Source organism: Fukomys damarensis, unplaced genomic scaffold (assembly GCF_012274545.1).
Source record: "Fukomys damarensis isolate Sample0158 unplaced genomic scaffold, DMR_v1.0_HiC HiC_scaffold_18, whole genome shotgun sequence".
NCBI classification, from domain to species: Eukaryota; Metazoa; Chordata; class Mammalia; order Rodentia; family Bathyergidae; genus Fukomys; species Fukomys damarensis.
In genome coordinates this window covers 8,036,488-8,042,487 of record NW_022900930.1, presented here as the reverse complement: position 1 = coordinate 8,042,487, position 6,000 = coordinate 8,036,488, and the positions used below count along the sequence as shown (strand labels likewise).

The following is a 6,000-nucleotide window of genomic DNA, read 5'->3' as shown; positions in this document are numbered from 1 at the left end:
AATGGGAGCAATATCTGGCCAGATTCTAAGGGAGAATTTATTCCACTGCCTCTTATAATCGGCTTTTTATCCTGGAGATGTTGTCTACAAGAGAGCAGGGAAATAAAGAGATCCAGATAGAGTCCTTTTAAAAGGAAATAGCAAGAGAGGATGCCAAAAAGAAAAAACAACTGGGTTGGCAGATTGATTAATTGGGGGGAAAAAGCAAACTCATGCAAAAGTAGCCAGAAAAAACATACAGGATGGATTTTTTTTTAATCCAAAATGATCAATTTCAACAAAGTGCAATTAATCAATCTCAGTCAAAATGGTAGACAAGAGGCTTTTAAGGACAAAAGCACTGGTAATAGTGCTATGTCACAGACTGCTGCAGGATGGATGTGAATTAACAAGACATCAAGAAATAAAGAGGCATAACATGACTGTAATTAGGAGTGATTCTAGCTTCCACAGGATTAATTGGAAAACCTTTGAAACATGATAATGTACAGACAGAAGTGATGGATGTGGTAAGCCATCGTTTCCTGGCTGCGTGGGTGGAGATCCACTCAGGAAGAACCTATTTCCATGACCGCACATTATCACAACAGGTAACATGGAATTTCTGAATGTCCCTGGTACATGATTTTGTAGACACTAATCTGAATTTTTAAGCAATAAATAAAAGGAAGTAAATCCATCTTCCACCACCCCCAGAGGAGGGAAACATCAAATAAATACTTAAACAGAATAAAACATATTCTCCAGTAGAGCTCATAAAAATTAATTCTTTAATGGCAGTACACACAAATGTATTTGGTGCCAACAGTACATTACTGAGAAATCAGTTCATCATGAGGCTTTTAAACAATTACAGATCAGATAAGATTATATCACAGAACCCATACTACTGAGCATAGAGAAATTGCTTTTAGAAAAGTCACCTCTGTCTCTATAATATGTTTTCATTCTCAGTCATCAGCAGTGAATAACGTGAAAATGAGTGCATACATGTTTATTTGGCATCTGCTATGTCTGACCTTTAGTGTCAAAATGAATCCTCATCCATACCCTGAATTGTGATAGCATATACAGCCGGACGGTTGGCAAAGGAAAAGAATCATTAAGCTAAAAAGAACAAGAACACATGAAAGAGAATTCAAAAAGGGCAATTCATCGCGTTGAAGTAGCTGCTGCTCAGAAGGGTCTGACTTGGTCAACGGTCAATGATGGGAACTGAAATTTAGAATAGAGTTAGAACACAAAGTTTCGCTATATTGTAACAGAGAATCAAGGCCATTTACCTAAGAGAAACTGCTAGAGTCCAGTGCACAGGAATCAGAAGTAGAAATGAAAGTTGTAAGATTAGAGACTGAAGGGGATCCACGCACCATGGTACCCACCTGTAATCCCAGCTACTAGGGAGGATACAGCAGGAGGATTGCCAAGTTTGAGCCTGGGCAATTTAGCAAGATCCTGTCTTAAAATAAAACTTAAAAGAGCTGGAGGCATAGCTGCTTGCCTAACAAGGTCCTTGGTTCTGTCCCTAGTACTGCAAAACAAAACAAAATCAAAGGAGGTGCAGAATTAACTAGGGGGACCAGGCACAGAGGTCTCGATAGAGTGACCCTAACATCAGTGGCTGTCTGCTAAATGCCAGGTGGAACACGAGTGCCTCTGGATCTGGCTCACTGTAGGTACACTACAGCAGGGCCCCAAAATGTGGAGCAGAGAAGCACTTGCTTACAAGCGCAAAGCCTGCTCGAGTGCTTCAGAGAACGGAGACGGCTGAGTTCATCTCTGGTGTGTACCTGGAAAGCACACAGACAGCTAACAATGGCAGTGTCTACACTCTTTTGTGGCCACTGGGGAGGTCCATTCAGGTTGTGCTGTAACAGCAATGGGACTTGAACCTGGCACCAGTTATGATAAGCGTGTCACTCTTGGTACCTAGAAGATGCATGTTCACAGGTTCACTATACCCTAGCCGAACTGCTACTGAAATCTCCATGTTGGAAGAAAAGGGAGAAAAGGATAAAGATAGGATTCCTTGCACATGCAATCTCTAGAATGAAAAAAAAAAAAAAAGAACCCTGCAAAATCTAAGCAAGGACTATTTATATTTGTATTAAGAAGCAACACATCTTCAAACTGGGCATGGCAGTGCACACCTGCAATCCCAGCACCCAGGAGGCTGAGCCAGGAAAATTGCAGTTGAGATTGAAGCGAGTGTGGGCTACATAGTGAGACCCTGTCTCAAAAACAAAAGGAGGAAGAGGAAGAGAAGCAGAAGGCAGTGGCAGTGGCAGAGAAGGACAGAAACAGGAAGACGAAGAAGAAGACGGGGTGAGGGGAGGAGGAGGAGCAGCAAAGACCGACTTTCTTAGAGTGCGAAGTTCCTGCACACCCATCTAAATGCATTGAGTTTGCAAGGGTAGGAATATTTCCAATAGTGGGAGACCCCTCTTTAGTAGAGAGGCAAGTTCAGAACCTAGCTTTACTTTCCATATTTGCTGTTCTAAAAAGCATTTCCTAGAAACTTCTAGGGTGCACACAAAACACAACCTGCCCCCTACCCCTTGCATACTCACTACCACATTAATACATCTTCTAATTTAGTCTCCCAAACTAAAATTCTCCAAAGATTAAAAGTGTTTTTGTCCTGCAGCTTCTCCCCTAGCCTAGAGGTCAGCTGGAAAACACTTGGAAATAGTGAACTTAGAACCATGACAGACCTAAACTGAGGTACTGGGGCTGCCCTCACCCACAAATGCAGTGTTGGTGTCAGGCAGTTTCCACAGGTGTTGGCTGTGGCCAGAAACCAACTCAATGACTTTGCTTCCCTTAATGCCAGGGCAACGATCACTATAACAAAAGTTGGAACTGAGGTCTTTAAAGCAATGGAAATCAATCAACCTGCAATAAATTCATAACATGACTAATGTGTAAGGCTGGTTCATTAGTTTGTTCAGTCATCTTCCCTGTGCCTTACATTTAACAACCTCGAGACAAACTTGCATTTCTCTGGGTTACTTCATGTTTACTGAATACTGACAAATGCCTCTGCTCCTTTGAACAACAGCTGACAAATAGAACTTTAGCACTAAACTGCATGATTAGGGGAACTCAACTCAGTATACAAATGGAATACAATTAATACTGGCAAATTACACCAGACTGCTGATTACAGAGGCTTCATCTGAAATAGTAGGCAGAGGAGGGACACACTCTACAGGCTGTGTTGTGCGCCCCCTACTGCAGGGGCACATACGCACCTCCCACTACCCCCACAGACCAGGGAAAACCAACAGGAACACACAGCGCTCATCCCACTTCACTAGCGAGTTGGATCACTTATCTAGAGGCAAAAACCACAGAAGGGGACCAGAACCTCAGAGTGGCTCACGGGAAAGGACCAGAGAGGTCCCTGCGCCTGCTAGGATGCAGAGGCTGTTGCACGAATGGACGACTCCCGCACTTTCAAGGGCACTCACAAAAGTACCAGGCAGCCTCAGCACAGTAATGACGTGGAAACCCTCATCTGCTCAGGAAGACAGAATGCCTTGGTTTAGCAAGGAGAAGTGCTCCCCTACAATGACTCCAAAGGCAATTTCTATTTTAAAAGACAACCTTTATTATGAAACTGCATGACCTAAAAAAAATGTGATCCTACCAAAAATACCCCCAATGAAAGTTACAATCTTGGAGAAAAAACAATGTAGACCAGAGCACTGTCCTCTGCAGCATCAGCTGGTGACTGCAGAATTCAGTTATTTTTATTATCCACACAATTCCACTGGGTCATTTCTTTTCATCTAAATTCATATAGGTGAACTAAAATTTATAGCACAAATAAAATGCCTTGCTGCTTTTAACAAGTGTGTGGTAAAGTTCTTCTTTTTCTTTTTTTCAGTGGTGCATGTTTACAGTACCTGTGTTTTGCCATCGTATCTGGGAGATGGTACATGTGCACAATGCAGCTTCTTCTTGTTTTCTGTCCCTTCCCTCCCCGCTCAACTCCCACCCCTCTCATTCCCCTCTCCCCCTTGTCATGTTTGTTATTATTAATCTTAGTTCATGTTTATGGCATACAATGTCCATATTTACTGAGGTTATTAGGATCCTGTACCTGGCATATCTTTACCTATTTTCCTGTTCTCTCTCCCTCACTCCTCACCCTCGGTCCCCTAGACCCCTTCCCATCTGTGTGACATCCATCCCCTTATCTCCTTCGATACTTTTTAATTTTTCTCCGAATTTGTACTTTGCCTTACTCAAATGAGAGATTCCACATGGTATTCAAGCTTATGTGTCTGATTTGTTTCATTCAACATTTTATTTTCCGGTTGCATCCATTTTCCCACAAAAGTCTCAATAAGGTAGCACATGCCTGTAATCCCAGCATTTGGGAGGCTGAGGCAGGAGGATTGCCATGAGTTCGAGGCTAGCCTGGGCTACATAGTGAGCTCAAGGCCAGCCTGAACTACATAGTGAGACCCTGTCTCAAAACAACAACAACAACAAAAAAAAATGTCTCAATAGCTGAGCAATATTCCACTATAGGTAAATACATTTTCTTTATCCAAATTATCTATTGATGGGCATACAAGCTGCTTCCAGTATTTAGCTATTATGAATCGTGCTGACATGAAAGTTAGTATGCATGTATCACTGTGGTATGAAACCTAAGCTTTTTGAGGAAGACCCCTGGAAGGGGGAGAGCTGGGCCATATGGAATTTCTAGTTTTATTTCTTTGAGAAACCTCCATCCTAATCTCCATAATGGTTGTACTACTTTACATTTCCACACAGTGTAGGAGCGTTCCTTGTTTACCACAGCCTCACTAGGTTGTTTTTGTTTGTTTTTTTATGACTGCTATTCTTTCTGGGATAACATGGAATCTTAGTATGAATATTAGAAAATGTTCAACATCCCTGGTACAGCTTTGCTTTCACGGTCCGCACCACGGGAGTCACTCCCTGGTCAACCGTCAAGTCCCAGGGTATGTACTCACAACCCAGCCTGCCCTTAAGAAAATAAACCAGGGTCAAAGCCAGCTCAGGTCCTGGAAGTGCAACCAGGCCACTGGGACAAGGAATTGTGGGGTCTGTGTACTCGGATGTGGTGGCATCCTCCAAACAGAGCAAGGGCTCTGTGGCCACCAGTGCGGATGAGACCTTGGCCTCTGGACCTGTCACAGGACCTGTCACAGGACCTGGTCCTGTGTGAAGGAGCACAGCTGGAGGAGTGCCACAGGAGACCCTCCTGCCAATCCATGCTGGCGTTTAAATTGCCAGTCATCCTCCTCACAGTCACGTGCAGATGGTATTCACGCAATGGACTAACCAGGAGTCTGATATACATGAGTGAGGCTTTCCTCAACACCACCAATTCTGATTTGAAACCTGTGAAGTACTGACATCTGTCTTAGTTACTTTTATTGTTGCTGAGACAAAATACCCAACACCCACACTTTCAGGGAGGAAAGGTTTATTTGCACACAGTTCGTAGAGGTTTCAGCCCATAGCTGGCTGGCTCCAGGCAGGGTGGCGTCACAGAGGAGAAAACCGGTTCATGGAGGGCACAAGGCAGCAAAAGCAAAAAGACATCTTAACAGCATCTTTCTAGCCCTTTTATTTTCTCCAGACTACTTTGGGTGGGTAGCACTCACACCCTTAATCCTAGCCCTTATGAATCAATCCCAGCATCACACACCCTAGATCCGGTCACCTCTGTAAAAGTTCCACCTATGACCACATAAGGCTATGGGGCAACATCTAGACACAAGCCGTAAGGACATCTAAAATGACTGAAGAAGGGAAGGGGCAAGAGGGATAATTAATTCCTTTTGGGGAATTCTCGTGAAGTGACTCCTATCCAGAGATTTATTCTAAAGTAATCTATTGTCCTACCCTTACTCAAATTTAACTAAATCCCAAATTTAAAGGTCCTCCAAACCCTGAACTGAAGCTTCAATCAGGCATCTAAGAGCCTTCTAGAACTATCCACTTGGATCTTCC

At 43.3% G+C, this 6,000-nt stretch overlaps 1 protein-coding gene across 5 annotated transcripts in view; it reads right to left on the bottom strand.

Annotated features, from left to right (window-relative positions):
• Fut10 (fucosyltransferase 10) overlaps nt 1-6,000 on the bottom strand; it is an 82,514-nt gene that overhangs the window by 21,733 nt on the left and 54,781 nt on the right. The gene's annotated exons all lie outside the window — the stretch shown is intronic.